The sequence below is a fragment of the Procambarus clarkii genome, chromosome 14 (genome assembly GCF_040958095.1).
Source record: "Procambarus clarkii isolate CNS0578487 chromosome 14, FALCON_Pclarkii_2.0, whole genome shotgun sequence".
NCBI lineage: Eukaryota > Metazoa > Arthropoda > Malacostraca > Decapoda > Cambaridae > Procambarus > Procambarus clarkii.
Genome location: NC_091163.1, coordinates 1,305,340 through 1,321,496, shown reverse-complemented (window position 1 = coordinate 1,321,496; position 16,157 = coordinate 1,305,340). Strand labels below are relative to the sequence as shown.

General features: G+C 42.8%; 1 long non-coding RNA gene across 2 annotated transcripts in view; it reads left to right on the top strand.

Annotated features, from left to right (window-relative positions):
* Positions 1 to 16,157, top strand: part of LOC138364571 (uncharacterized) — a 47,769-nt gene that overhangs the window by 1,404 nt on the left and 30,208 nt on the right. For both annotated transcript variants that reach the window (XR_011228439.1, XR_011228440.1), the window contains exons 2-3: positions 410 to 582; positions 1,588 to 1,687. This is a non-coding gene — a long non-coding RNA (uncharacterized lncRNA). The remainder of the gene's footprint in view (positions 1 to 409; positions 583 to 1,587; positions 1,688 to 16,157) is intronic.

Sequence of the window (16,157 nt, the reverse complement as noted above, 5' to 3'; positions counted from 1 at the left end):
TCTGGACTAGTTTATCACCTATACTGTATAGGTGATCAGCATGCTTGTAGGGAGCTCACTTCTAGCACCCTTCTGCTTCTTTCCTTAACTGTTGGCACTCCCCTGGGGACAGTAATCTTTACACCCCCTGGGGTCAGTACTGCCCACTTTGAGAATCACTCATAGTCCCACCCTCATCCCTTCCATAACCCATGGCCTCAGTCCTCTCATGTCACAAAACCTTACCTCTCATACTAATTGTCTGAATACAAAACAATGCGAATAAACAATTAGAAATCTGAGGACGCAGATTTGATCTCATAGAACAGCCTCAATATTTTTCTGTAGGTTTGTCACATTTTTATGATTTCATTGTGCAAAAAAAAATCATTAAAATCCCATTCAGTATTGCATGATGATGATGTTGCAGGAAGTTGGCACTGCAGAAAATGATGATATTGAAAACCTTTTGCAAGTTGTAGACATTTACCAGGTCCCAAAACTGTTTTACAATGTAGAATGGAAGAAATTTGTGTTGGAGCCAGTAAGAGCACGAGACTTGCATGGAGATGCTTCAGATAAAGCTGCAGTTTTCAGGGGCAGGTAATCTCTTGATTGTTTGTTTGTCTTATTTCCAGGTACAGAGAGTACTGTACCAGGAAATGCCTTTAGAGAGCCATCCCCCTGCGATGGCTCTCTGAAGCAATAGGGAAGGCACTGAGAAGGTAAACAGTTTAAATAATGTACAAGCATTGTAAATAAGGAGGGGAAAATACATAGAAATTCAGAATTAACGTCCCACTCCCACCTTACACTAATTGGCTTCTACATCATATGTTTACCGAGTGCAGCAAATTGTGAATATCACATACAGTACTTTTGAAGAAAAAATATGCACATAACCAAAATAAATGGGTCTGGTCAGCACCGTCATCATTAATCCAAAACTGATTCATGAATCTCCATGTTTGGATAACCGTAACAAACAGCAGCTCAGTTAGATAAGAGGACTTCATTCATAATAATTTATACAAATCATTACAATTTTGGCTGAACTGGTGTAGTAAAGTAAAGAGTAAATCAAGCAAACATTTTTAGACATTAAAAAATATTTGGCTTATATTGAAATTGAAGCACTTTATTCATAAATGTTTATTTTGTGTATTTATTATTTGGTTAGTTTATACAGATTTACAATAAACTAAGAAATTTGGATGGTGGTATATTGGTAAAAACATTGTATTTTAATGACAGTAATAATAATAAAAATAATAGCAATACTGTAGTAAGTCGAATAAATTGAAAAGCAGTCATTTGCAATTTGCCGACATTAAACAAAGCATTATAAAAGATATGAGACCTAACAAATAATTTAATTTAAAACGGCAAATCATGCCATTCTGTTTACGCATGACAGCCTCATGACTCAACTTCTTCCACGCAGCATTACTGTTGCTTCAGTAATATTTTGCTTACTTGTTTTTAAGTAATTTATGCTTAATTACTTCGTGCCATTTACTTCTAGTGTAATAACCTGAATGTAGTAATTTATTGACTTTATCTGGGAATTTTCATGGATGTATTAGAAGTATTGTAATTTTATTTCAGATATTCCATTGTTTACCAACGCACTTGCAACCATGACTTGTTTCGTAAGCCAGTTATTGGAAATATCGATGAAGATAACAAGAAATTTGGCCTAATAAAGGTAGGCAGTATCATTTTAATTTTATAAGTACAGTATTTGTCAATATTTTTACCCATTTGTATATTTTCTGAGCTGGGTACTCTCAATTGCTGCTCTAACCAGAACTTAGATTTACCCAGGACACTGCTCATATGCCAGACTCTATGGAATCTTAACCCCACCATGACAAGTAACTTCGCATATGGTCGTGCCACATAATTTAGGGGTGATGAGACATTGGAGAGTACCTGAATCCACCACTGAGAGAGTAGCGTGTTATAATTAAAAATTAGCTAAACAATCCACTAAGTGGGTAAATATTGAGGCTGTATGATATCAAACCCTTGTTTCTGAGCTCATCAGGCATCCGACTCAACGCACTCGGCAAGCAATTGTTAGAATTGCAAGGTAAATCACTGCTAACTTTTGTTAAGTAACTAGTGGCTACTGTGACCATCGCCAGATAACAGGTTACTACTAAAGGGTCAGAGAAGCTAGCAGATCCCCTTCCCCCACCTTTCACAGGGCATCCACCCACTTTGCACAGGCTGATATTCAGTTAAATTGACTGGCTGTTCTTTGAGACTGTACAGTATGAGCCCAATACTTCAGTTGTTCATTTTGCAATGTATTGCCCAGTCAATTTTGTGTATGTGATTTCAGGTTTCAGGTTTGTTTTCCTTGGTATTGATTAATGAAGGCCTGCAGCGCTCAGTGACTTCCAGGACGAGCGTGTGTCTTGTTTTCCGACCGTCCCCCGCGGTCGCTTGTCCCTCGATAGAATTCTTGGCGACTCAGATACTTTTGATATCGTTCGCCTTATGCGTTTCTGTTCTCGTATTGGCATCCTTCGTGATATTTAGCGCCCTCTGATTATCCCGCGCATTTGATGGTGCTACATAGCCTTCCCAGTTTGGTGCCTTCTATTGATAATTGCTTACTTACTGCACAGCTAGTTTTCACCTATTGTAGTGAGGGGGGGGGGGGGGAAGGGGTTCCGCCTGGGTACGTTGGCCTCTTGCGTTTTTTTTATTTTGCTTTTGTTTCCCTGCCTGGTGGTGGGGGGAGGGGGTCTACCTTTGGCTGATTGCCCCTATCTATGCTTGGGGTTTTTATCTAGACCTTTTATCAGAGTGCTGCTAAATGCAAAACTCCATCCTTACTAAGATTCAAACAACATATTATTTTTAACATGATGAATAAATGTTAGTTTGTCTTGTGTAGTTTACTGATAGCCTATTGATAAAGTGTGGTAGTCCCCGTGGTGAAGGTGTAAGACACCTCATGGAAGGTAACTAATGTGGTACCAATTTTTAAGAAAGGAGATAGTTCACTTGCGTCAAACTATCGGCCAATTAGCCTAACGTCTATTGTGGGAAAGTTACTTGAATCGATAATTGAAAATACAATTCGTCTTCATCTTGAAAAACATAAATTAATAAATGAGTCGCAACATGGTTTTACAAATGGCCGTTCATGTTTAACAAATTTGCTATCTTTTTATTCCAACATAGTTGAGGCAGTTGATAGTAGTAAGGATTGTGATGTTGTGTACCTTGACTTTAGCAAAGCTTTTCATACTTTGAAAGACTGATTAAAAACCACATGAAAGACTGATTAAAAAAATAGAGGCTCATGGTATTGGGGGTGCTATATTAAGTTGGATTAGGGCATGGCAATTCCAAAGAAACAGAGTTAGTATAAATGGGGTTAAGTCAGAATAGGATAATGTTGTAAGTGGAGTGCCTCAAGGCTCTGTCCTGGGACCTCTGTTGTTTATAATTATATATATATATATATATATATATATATATATATATATATATATATATATATATATATATATATATATATATATGTCGTACCTAATAGCCAGAACGCACTTCTCAGCCTACTATTCAAGGCCCGATTTGCCTAATAAGCCAAGTTTTCATGAATTAATGTTTTTTCGTCTACCTAACCTACCTAACCTAACCTAACCTAGCTTTTTTTGGCTACCTAACCTAACCTTACCTATAAATATAGGTTAGGTTAGGTTAGGTAGGGTTGGTTAGGTTCGGTCATATATCTACGTTAATTTTAACTCCAATAAAAAAAAATTGACCTCATACATAGAGAAAAGGGTTGCTTTATCATTTCATAAGAAAAAAATTATAGTAAATATATTAATTCAGGAAAACTTGGCTTATTAGGCAAATCGGGCCTTGAATAGTAGGCTGAAAAGTGAGTTCTGGCTACTAGGTACGACATATATATATATATATATATATATATATATAAAACAAAATATTTATTCAGGTAAAGTACATACATACAGGGTGTGATACAAATATTGATGAATTTATAGATAAAGCTAGTACATACAATGCCTAAAGCCACTATTACGCAAAGCGTTTCGGGCAGGAAAACACTAAAGACTAAAACTTAACACTTTCGCGCTTTAGATTAGAGATAACTCGTCGCCGTTTTCTCTTACGATTCCGCATAACAGCCTACTTTTCTCGTCCATCGAAAAAATATTTCTATAAATTCCATTTTTTAACCGAAATGGATGGGGATACTTTTGTTTTGTAGAGAATTTATTTGCGAATGTTTTGGTACCAGAAAGAATATTATATCACATAAACTTCTATGAGTACAAAAAAAATACACAAAGTATGTTTGGGGGTGTGGCGAGCGTGTGGCAGTGGGTTCCCTTTAGCCGTTGATATATCCAACACGTGGGAAATATTTGTATGTGTTATGTATATGTTTGTGTAGGGAATTTTACTGCGATCACTGTCATACAAATTATAAAATGTTTCAACAAGTATAAACATGACAAACATCAAACGAACGAAAACAATGCGTTCGTTTCTGCCGCGAACGCATACTGAGCGACGTGGTTCTATATTTGGCGCTTCTCTTACACATGCTTTGTACAAATGTTATACAGTTTATCTTATAGAAAATTTTATTGCGAACACATTGGTATAAAAAAGAAATACGTACATAGAAAAGTAGGGTCAGGAAACGTATAAACTTTCCAAGCATGATTTCCCCCGTGTTTTCGCCAGTGCGCTCGCGGCTAACTACTCTCCACTTCACACACTCTTGCGGGTGGGCAATTACCTATATTAAACATTCATATGCATATGTCCGTGTAGAGAATTTTATTGCGATTCCAATGATACCAAAATTAGCGATGTAGGACAACTGTAGGCTTCGCAACCATTAAGAGAGTGGAAACATTTTGTTGCTGTTTGGCGCTCTCGGCGAGTGATCTGCATAGTTTTTTATTTGGTGTTGATACTCCTTATGCTTGGGCGGCATTTTATAGGTATGCTCTTATAGACAATTTCATTGCGAACACAGTGATACCAAATTTAAATACGTGCGCCTTCAATTATTGTCAGGACAGTTAAAAGAGTGTACACTTTTCGGTCTTACCGCGTAGGCGCGCGAAGTGCCGAAAGCATCTGGGGTATTGTTTTTTTTTGAGCGCCGAGTGCGCGAAAGTGTTAATACTAATTGAGATTAAAGTATAAAATGTGTTGAGAAAATATAAAAATAAAGAAGGGGGAACATGGCAGAATAATAGCAAAAAATACAAATTGGTCGACAAACAGCATTGTTAAAAAAAAAGCAGACATGGGTTGGCATTATAGGGGTAAGGTAGGTTGCAGGGAGTTAATTAGGTAGTGCTTAGTTTTTATCTTAAACTGGTTGGGAGAGCTACAGTCTTTAACATGATTGGGAAGGTCATTCCACATTCTGGGTCCTTTGATTTGTAGAGCATTTCTACTTTGATTAAGTTGTATTCTTGGAATATCAAAAAGGTATTTGTTTCTGGTGTGGTGCTCATGGGTTCTGTTACAACCTTCAATGAACAAATCCACAAAGGCCGTGATGAAGATTCGAACCTGCATCCGGAAGCATCCCAGACACTGCCTTAATCGACTGAGCTACGACAGGGTAAGAGAGTTTAAAAAAAACTTTCATATTATGTGAATAGATTCAATGAAGCAAAAGGCAACATGAAAAGTACATGGAAAACCATCTCTAGTATCCTAGGAACTAAACAACACTCACATAACCAAATAAAACTATAAGGATGGGTATACACCGTCAACTGATTTAGAAATGGCAAATGAATTTAATAGCTTCTTTTCATCGGTTGGTGTTAATCTTGCCAGAAAAATCCCACAGACTCAGACACATATTAACACATATCTCTCAGGCAGCTATCCAAACTCTCTTCTCCTTTCACCAGTCAGCCCGGCAGATGTCGTGTCCATCATACATTCTCTAAAAACCAAGGTAGTGAACACCAGTGAAATTCCGTCCATTGTATACAAGAGAGCCTCCCATGCCCTTGCGCCACCCATAGCTCTACTGTTCAACAAATCTATAAAGTGTCACACCTTCCCTGATATCCTTAAAAAAGCAAGAGTAATGCCAGTCCTTAAAGGAGGCAATCCGGCGGACATAAACAATTATAGACCAATATCAAATCTACCCATTCTATCAAAAATATTTGAAAAAATTATCTACAAACAGCTCTATTCCTACCTCATAAAATTCGACATACTCAGCCCCTGCCAGTTTGGCTTCCGGTCCCAAAAGAGCACCAATGATGCAATCATTAGTCTCCTTGATGTAATCTACTCAGCCCTTGACAAAAATGAGTTTCCGATTGGACTCTTCATTGACCTAAGAAAAGCCTTTGATACTGTTAATCACAACTACCTCTTACTTAAACTCCAGCATTATGGAATCCGAGGCCTTGCCCTGGACTATAGCCAATCCTATCTTAGTGACAGACACCAATGTGTAACCATCAATGATACAACCTCTTCCACTCTACCAATAACCGTTGGAGTGCCACAAGGCAGCATCTTAGGACCCTTCTATTTCTTATATATATCAATGATCTGCCTAATGTCTCTAATATTCTTAAACCTATATTGTTTGTTGATGATACTACCCTCATCTATTCAGACCCCAACCTACATACACTAAATAATGTTGTGAATAATGAACTAAAAAATGTCCACTTATGGATGTCAACTAAGAAACTAACACTAAACATAGAAAAGACCTACTACATCTTATTTGGAAGCAAATCATCGAATGCAATTCAGCTACAGATAGACAACATTAACATCAGTATTAAAAATGATGGAAAGTTTCTTGGCCTATTCCTAGACAAGAGACAACTCCAGCACCTACATTCAACACATAACTAAGAAAGTCTCTAAAACAGTTGGTATACTCTCCAAAATAAGATATGTTCCTAACTCTGCTCTCCTCTCACTATATTATGCACTAATTTATCCCTATCTTAATTATGGTATCTGTGCATGGGGGTCTACCACTGCAAACTACCTTAAGCCTATCATCACCAAGCAAAAATCTGCTATCAGAATGATAACAAACTCTGCTTTCAGACAACACTCAGCTCCCTTGTTTAAATCCCTTAATTTGCTAAATATTAACTCCCTCCACACATTCTCTTGTGTCAACTACATTTACAAAACCCTGTTCTTAAATGCAAACCATGCTCTGAAACTCTCCGTGGACAGATGTAATAGGACCTCTTATCACCACACCAGAAATAATTATCTCTGATATCCCCAGGGTCAAACTTAATCTGTGTAAACACTCTATGTAAATTAAGTGACCTAGTCTATGGAACTCACTCCCTAGTGAATTGAAAAGCTGTCAAACTTTTGCCTTATTTAAAAACCAAACCAAAAAGTACCTAATTTCATCTTTGTAGTTTTCTACACTGAGCTTTAAATTTGCTCTGAATCTAGTGCTACCCAATCTTTATGTACTTAATCCAAACAACTTTATCATTGTGTTCATTGCTGTCTTCTTTTATGTGCTAGCCACATGCTGTATTGTGCCTACTAATTTTTTGTTAAACTACCATTCAAGCTGTCATTGCAATCAATCTGAGCTACCTATGTGCTTTATTAATATACCTACAATTTTTCTCTCATCTTTTATTTTTTTTCTTGCTATGTAACTTACAATTTTTATAAATTTTGCAAGTATTTACCTACTTAAAATTTTCTTAGATTAAGGACCTGCCCGAAATGCTGCGCGTACTAGTGGCTTTACAAGAATGTAATTACTATGCTATGTATCCTCACAATCCCAATGTACCTTCTTGTATATATATACAGTATATATATAAATAAATAAAATAAATAAATAAGTTGAAACCGAAGTTCTACTGAACTTACTGGATCTCGTAGCCTCTCCGAGGCACAAACCAGGATTTTACACAACTCCCCCTGCACCCGAGCTATGTTAATAGGCCGTTCTCCCTCTTCGCCCTTACATCATTACACACAGAGATCACACTAACGTGATGCATCAAATAAACAAATCCACAAGGGCCGTAACGAGGATTCGAACCTGCGTCCGGGAGCATCCCAGACACTGCCTTAATCGACTGAGTTACGACAGGGTAAAAAAAAAAGAGTTAAAACCGAAGTTCTACTGAACTTACTGGATCCTGTAGCCTCTCCGAGGCAAAACAAAATGACTAAACAAAAAAATGTACAAATAATATTTATTTATAAAAAATACATAAGGGGTATAATCACAGCATAAATTATATGTATATTTATATATTTTAAAATGCCACTAATCATGTGCAACACAATATAAAACTTCAAAATAAAGCATTATCAAAAGAAAGCAAGCCTGGGAAACTATTTAGTGCCACCTGTGGCAAAAACAATAAAAAGGTCCTAGATTTATTCAAGATGCCAATTTAAGAGTGAAAGTATATAAGATATATACACAATGTAGGACTGAGAACAGGAGATGCATACGAGTCACAATAATGTGGATAATGATATGCAGACTAAGCCACACACCAGAAGATGAGGAGACAATGACGTTTCAGTCCCTCCTGGACCATTAACAAGTCGATTGTGTTGATAATGGTCCAGGGATGGACCGAAACGTTGTCTCATCTTCTGGTGTATGGTTTAATCTTCAACAGGAAAGGATTTTTCACCCACAGAGTTACAAGCCCATGGGACCGCATAACCGCTGAAGCTGTAAATGCCAAAACTATCAAATTTTAAAGTACAACTGGAAAATATCATCAGGACAAATGAGGAGATCTTTGACAAGCTGCTGGGTTCCTGTCCTCGTTGAGGCCACTAGTATTAATGACTCCGAAGTAAATTCAGGTAAAGACGAACAATGACAAAAGTATTAAATTCACCAGGGATTTTATTGAGGGACAAGCAACTTAAAGGAACACTGGTAAAGAGAGAACTTCAAAGACATGGTAGTCTGGTGGGGACTAATGTTAAAAAAAAAAAAAAAATCCTAAAAAGAGGATTGGAAAAACACGTTTTAACAAGTTGAAAAACAACCTCATTGTTAAATCAGAGGTAAAGGAAGCCATACAAATAGTAGTTATCAGAAGGCACCATTACAAAGAGCTATACTGAAAGAGGTGGTATAAAATACCAAACAAATCATTTAGAAAATAGGACCAGCAATAATTGTATGATCACCTGGGAGGTGCACACAGGACACAACTTATGTGGATAAGGGACCTCATAGCAGACAGAACTGAAGAGAACTAGAGGTGTGTCACAGGGATCAGTGCTTGCTCCAGTAATAGTTTTTGCCAATGACTAATAAAGTAAAAAAAAATGGTTAAATTAATATGTTCACAGATGATGTAAAAGTATCCAAGCAAACCAAAGCTCAGAGATATGCTGAAGGATACTGCTAACTTGGCCAGACTGCATAACTGAATGAATGATGGCAGCTGGAATTTAAAGTGAAAAAATATCATCCATTCAATTGGATTATAGTTTTTCCACAGTATCCCACAGTCAGGGACAGGAAGCCCTATGCCATAGGCAAACTACTGACCTTCCCACGGATGTAACCCATAACAGTGTTCTAACTCCCAGGTACCTATTTACTGCTAGGTCAACAAAGGCATCAGGTGAAAGATAACATTGCCAAAGTATGTCTGTCCTGCCACAGCAACTGCACCTTGATCCATTTGGTTCTGACTCAACTGAATTTATCTAATCTTTGCAATACAGTAGCAGTCTAATGAAGTTTAACAGGATGATGGACCTAGGAATGATTGTTACAAGCAATGTCTCCACAAGGCCATATAAATCAGAGTAGGGTCCCAGGTGTACAGCCGGGTTTGTTCTCAAATTGCAATCAATAATTCCTGGTTTGAGTTCAGTTCGGGACAGAAATGGTCGGGCAAGTTTCCTATCATTCAATACCCCTGTTCACCTAGCAGTAAATAGGTACCCATGAGTTAGTCAGTTTATTGTGAGGTTGCATCCTGGGGAGGACCTTGATATAAGCCTAACATGTACTGTAGGTATAAACTGGCTACCTATTCCCTGACAAAATGAATTATCATTAGAATTAAATGGCAAAGATCACAGGGCTTTTGTAAATTAGGTAATCTCCAGATTATGTTTAAAAGTGTCCTACAGAGAATTGGTCACTTAAATTCTTGTAAGAAGTGCCAGACCAACCAGGCTGTAGTGGATATGTGGACCTGTGGGCCACTAAGCAACAGCCTGTTGGACCAAGTTATCGCAAGTCTAGCCTGGACTCGGGCCGGGCTCGAGGAGAACTACTCCCAGAACCCTCTCCAGGTAAATGGCATCCCAGAATCTGGGCCAGGGTTCATCAAGCACTTATGCAAACACTTATGAAACCTGTCGGTAAATCTTTCAACAATCATGGTGGCTTTGTTTGCATTTATTAAACAATTTATAAGCTTTATAACAATACCCGTAATAACCTTGGGGTATGATGTTTCCAAGCTCAAAGTAAGTAATTATCAAAAGAAGGCACCAAACTGGGAAGGCTATGTAGCAACATCAAATGTGCGGAATAATTAGAGGGCGCTAAATATCACCAAGGATGCCAATACGAGAACAGAAACGCATAAGGTGAACGATATAAAAAATATCAGATTCAACAAGAATTCTATTGAGAGACAAGTGACTGCGAGGGGGGGGTCGGAAAGCAAGACACACGCTCTTCCTGGAAGTCAGGACATTCAACAAGGATATGCACGACGATAAGAGGGACAACGCAATTTGGACAATAAGGATCTGGGCGGCGCTCCATTAAGTGACCGTGAGTTAAGCGAGTTTGACCAAGACGCAACCGTGCTAGAGCCGTTTCCCACCGCCGGTTACGGTGGCAGGAGGAAGGCCCTGGGGACACACAACTCTTAAGAGTACGGAATTTGTTACCAACAACAGAAGACCAACGGGCAAGGACGGAGGAACGAATAACAGGATAAAAGTCATAATTAGGAATACCTTTACAGGAAATGGGACAAGAACGGATAGCCTCTCTAGCAGTAGCATCCGCACGCTCATTTAAAGAAACACCAACATGGCTGGGAACCCAGCAAAACTCCACAGATTTAAATTTACTAGAGATAAGAAACAGCCAATGTTGAATCTTGACGACAATGGTATGGACAGGATTAAAGGACCCGAGAGCCATAAGGGCACTACGAGAGTCAACGACAATCACAAAGGAGGATTGTCAACGAGAAAGCAGGAGACGGAGAGCATGGAGAATAGCATAAAGCTCCGCTGTTAAGATGCTAGTCTCCGAAGGAAGGCGACACATATAAGTGCGGTCAGGAAAAACAACGGAGTAGCCCACACCGTCCACGGACTTAGACCCATCGGTGAAGGTGGAAACAGAGCGGGCGTGTGAAGAAAAGTGCTCAAGAAAAAGGCATTTCAGAACCATAGGAGAAGTAAAAGCTTTAGTAATGCGGTTCAAGGATGTACAAAACTTCGGAAGGGGGACCCTCCATGGGGGCAAGGAAGGAACAATACGAGGAGAAATATGAGAAAGACGAATGGAAAGAGACCTGTAAGCGAGATAGCCAGACAGAAAGAGGGAGGTGGTGAAGAGGAACAGGAGCTACAGGAGGGGTAAAAGTCAAAGCATGATCCAAGCTCATAAAACTCTAATAAATGTAATCAAAGCGACCATGATTGTTGAAAGATGTACATATTTTATAAATGGTTGCATAAATGTTTGATGAATCCTAGCCTTGAACAGTTGACCTATGAAGACAGGTTAGATTTCTTAAAAGCTGCCCAAACTGAAGGTAGAACAAAGTTGTAATGACTGGTATATAAAGTAATGTATAGCATTTATTTTTACTAAGCTAAAGGTTTTGTTTTAGTTAAAATACCCCCTCCCCGCTCAGCTCGTTGTCGCCGTGTGGGGGCTTGGTGGGCGGCTGCCGGAGTGTGATGCTCCTTGGGACAGTCCTGTCCTTTTCTAGCCTTGTGCTCCTGCTGCCGTCCTCTCCAATTCTGCTGGGCATCTTTTCCTTTTCCTTCTGTTTCGTTTTTCTCCCCCCTCTTCTCCTATCTGCTTGCCGTTTCCTGCCGACCTTTTGCTCGTTCTGGTTCTTCCCTTGGACTTCTTCTATTTTGACGCCCGGGTGCTTGAGGAGGCATACTCTTGCACCCGTAGAACTGCAGTACCCGACGTCGAGAGCGAGGGGAACCTTTTATTGTCAATCCCCACTTCGTCACTGAACCCGATCTCGACGGACTGTCGGTTTCTTAAGGTGGCGTTTGTGGGGCGTATACTCACGACGCACCCCTAGGAGGCCCCGACAAGATCGGCGATAGCTTCTTGTTGGGTGTCCTGCCTCTAATTGTGGCTCCATGGTGGGTGTGGGGGCACATTCGTGAGTGAATTCTTCTTTCGTCAAGATGATTACCCCTGCTTCGGCTTCTTCTGGTTTACCTTCTCAGGCTCGTGGGGTGGGCGACCAAGCCCCCGAGTCGGTCCGTATTGGAAGACCGGGCTCTGTAGCCTCCGCTGCATTGGGCCCCGACCTTGCTCCTCCTTTGGCCTCTCTGACTCCTTCCCCTGGCTCCCCTCCCTCCTCTGTGGTTGGGTCGAGCCCCAAGCCCCCAGTGGTGACTACCTCGTCCCCTGGCGCGGCTCCTTCTCTCGTTGTTACTACTGCGCCTTTTAACCCCTCTCTCTCTGGGGGTTCTCACCGCCGTTCTCGTCACGGCCGCCCTCGCTCGATTCCTTCCAGTTCTGCTACCTATCAAGCCTTGTTTGGTCCCGCTTCGTGGGCCAAATATTTTGATCTCCTCCCTCTTGATTCTGCGCCTCCTGACGATTTCTCCCTTCATCGACATCTCATTGATTCCGTGGATGCCTCCATTACTTTTAACCCCACTCGTCTCGGTACGCGTGTCGTTGCTGCTCCTTCTCAGGATGCTGCTTCCCGCTTGGCTGCCTTATCCTGCCTTGGCGAGACCCCCGTTCGGGTCTCGAAGAACGTCCAGTTGAATGCCAGTGTTGGCACTATTTTGCTCCCGCCCCATGTTGCGACCGGTGTTCGGGACCTACGCGACTGCCACGACGATATTCGACATATCCTCGCTGCCCAGGGCCATTCTATTCTCCAGGTGGACACGTTTACTCGTCCCCCTCGTGGTAGTCGCCGTCAACCCCTCCGGGTTGTGAAGATTACCTTTGATGGTAGGACCCTTCCACCCTCTGTCATTCTTGCTGGTGCCAGGTGCTCTGTCCAGGAGTACATTCCTTCTCCTCGGCTCTGCAACAAGTGCTGGAGGTTTGGGCATGGTGCCCTCCGCTGCTCCGGGACTGTCTCTCTCTGTCCTTTGTGTGGTGGCGAAGGTCACTCTAAGTCGGAGTGCGCTTCTCCCCAGGCTCGTTGCCTCAACTGCGGTGAGGCCCATCCTACCTTCTCCCGTGCGTGTGTCCATTACAAGCTTGAGGCAGCCGTCCTCAACTTGAAGCACCGGGAGCGTTTATCTTTTCCTGAGGCGAGGCGCCAGGTTCGCCGGCTCCCGCCTTATGCTAATATCTCTTATGCTCGCGTGTTGCGCTCTTCCTCTCCTCGTCCTTCCCGCCTTCCTCAGACTCACAACCGTTTCCAGGCCTTGGACCCTGATGCGCCCACTGCCCCCTCCTCTGTCCCTTTGGGTTCTCTCCCGAAGGATCCTCCTCCTGGTCCTCTGTCTGGGGTTCCCCTTCCTTCTACCCGGTCTGTCGTGTCTTCTGTGTCTCCTTCCTCGTCCCCCTCCGATCCTCCTTCCCATCCTCTTCCTCCATCTATCGGCTCTCCCCGCCGCCTGTCGGTGCGGGCGGATGTCCATCGCTCTCCTAACGGCCGTCGTGTGTGCTCTCGTTCGGCTTCTCCTGTTGAGACACTGGAATCCGTTGCCCGGTACGTAGTTGCTGGGACACCGGTCCCTTTAAGTCAGAAGCGTAAGCCTGGCTCCTCTCCTTCCTCTTCCCCGGCGGGTAAGAAGGCTTCGCTTTCTTCCTCAGCTCCTCCTTCTGGCTCTGTTGCTCCTTCCACTCCCGTTTCAGTGCTTGCGCCCCCTGTTCCTGCTATGGAGGTTTCTTTGGCCCCTGCTTCCCTTTCGGTTGCTGCTCTTGCTGGGGTGCTCTCCTCTCTTTCTACTCCCCCTCTTCCTGCTGCTGTCCTTGACTGCTCCTCTCCGTTGTCTCCTCCTCCTCCTCCTCCGGACCCTGCCCGCCCACCTCTGATCTGTTCTCCCGTTTCCTTCCCTCCGTCTTTGCTCAGTTTACCCATGCCCCCTAACCCTGACTTTGCTGACCCTGATCCCGACCCTGATATTCTTTAACGTGCTCTGTTGGTCTTTCGCCTTTGTTTCTTCCTTGTTCTCTGTTTTTGTCCTTTCTCTTCTCGTCGTTGTCCATTCTTCAATGGAACGTTCGAGGTTATTACGCCAATTTCCTCGAACTCCAACTTCTGGTTTCGCGGTTTTCGCCCCTTTGTGTCTGTCTCCAGGAGCCGATGCTTGGTGCTCGTCCTGGTCGTTTTCGTGGCTATTCCTTTCTCTCCCCCCCCCCAGCCATTGCTGGGGCTTCTAATTCTTCTGCTCTCTTGATTCGGGCTGATGTTCCCTTTGTTCCTTTACTTTTTCCTTCGCCTCTCCATTGTTCTGCTGCTCGTATCTTTGTGGGGAAATGGTACACAGTTTGTTCCATTTATCTCCCCCCGAGTGTCCCGCTCTCTCTTCCTGATTTGAAACACCTCCTAGACTCCTTGCCGGAGCCTGTGCTCCTGCTGGGTGACTTCAATTGTCGTCATTCTCTTTGGGGTGACGTTCTGACGAATACCCGGGGTCGCCTCCTTGAGCCGTTTCTCCTCTCTTCTTCCCTGTCTCTTCTGAATTCTGGTGAGCCCACTCATTTGGACTCTCGAACTCGCACCCTTTCTTGTCTTGATCTTTCTCTCTGCTCTTCTTCTCTTTACTTAGATTTCACATGGCAGGTTCTTGATGACCTCCATGGAAGTGATCATTTCCCCATCCTTGTTTCCTTTTTCTCTTTTCGCCCTTCCCTCTCTTTCCCTAGATGGCAGTTTGCTAAGGCGGACTGGACCCTGTTTTCCCTCAGTGCTACTCTCTCTGACCTCTCCCTTCTGCCCCTCTCTCGCGCTCTCCTCCTTTTTCATGACACTGTCTTCGACGCTGCCCTCCGCTCTATTCCTCGCTCTTCCTCTCGGGGTCCACGGAAGTGCGTTCCCTGGTGGAATGCGGACTGTGCTCGGGCTGTCCGCTGTAAGCGTGCAGCCTGGAAGAAGCACCGCCGTAGGCAGACGACCGATTCTTTTCTTTTCTTTCGGAAAGCGAGTGCGGTGGCCCGTAGGGCCATCCGTACGGCTAAACGTGAATGTTGGGCTTCTTATGTCTCGACAATTACGTCCGAAACCCCTCTGGCCCAGATCTGGAAGCGTATCCGCAAGATAGCGGGTAAGTTCGTTCCCGATGTTTCACCGGTCCTTCACCTCCATGATACTCTTGTGGCGGACCCGTTGCAGGTCGCTTCCGAACTGGGTTCCCACTTTTCTTCTGTTAGCTCTGGTCTTCATCTTCCCCAATCTTTCCTTCTTCGTAAACCTGTCCTTGAGTCTCGTCCTTTAGATTTCTGCACTCATCTTCAGCTTCCCTATAATGATCCCTTCTCTCTCTCTGAACTTCGTTCTGCCCTGGCCCTCTGCGGTTCTACGGCGGCGGGCTCCGATGGTATTCATTATGAGATGCTTCGCCATCTCCCTCCGAGCACGTCTCAGTATTTACTGAGTCTGTATAATCGGATCTGGGAGTCGTCGTCAGTCCCTGAGGACTGGCTCGATGCCGTTGTCCTCCCTGTTCGCAAACCAGGGTCTCTGGGTACTTCCCCTAAGGACTTTCGCCCTATTGCTCTCACAAGTTGTGTCTGCAAACTCTTTGAACGTATGGTTAACGTTCGTCTGATGTGGTTCCTGGAACACCATCACCTCCTCTCCCCTTCTCAATTTGGTTTCCGCAAGTGCCGCAGCACGACAGATGTCCTGGTGAACTTGGAGGTCTATATACGTACTGCTTTTGCTGCGAAGACCTCCGTTGTTGCCGTCCTTTTTGACCTAGAAAAGGCTTACGAC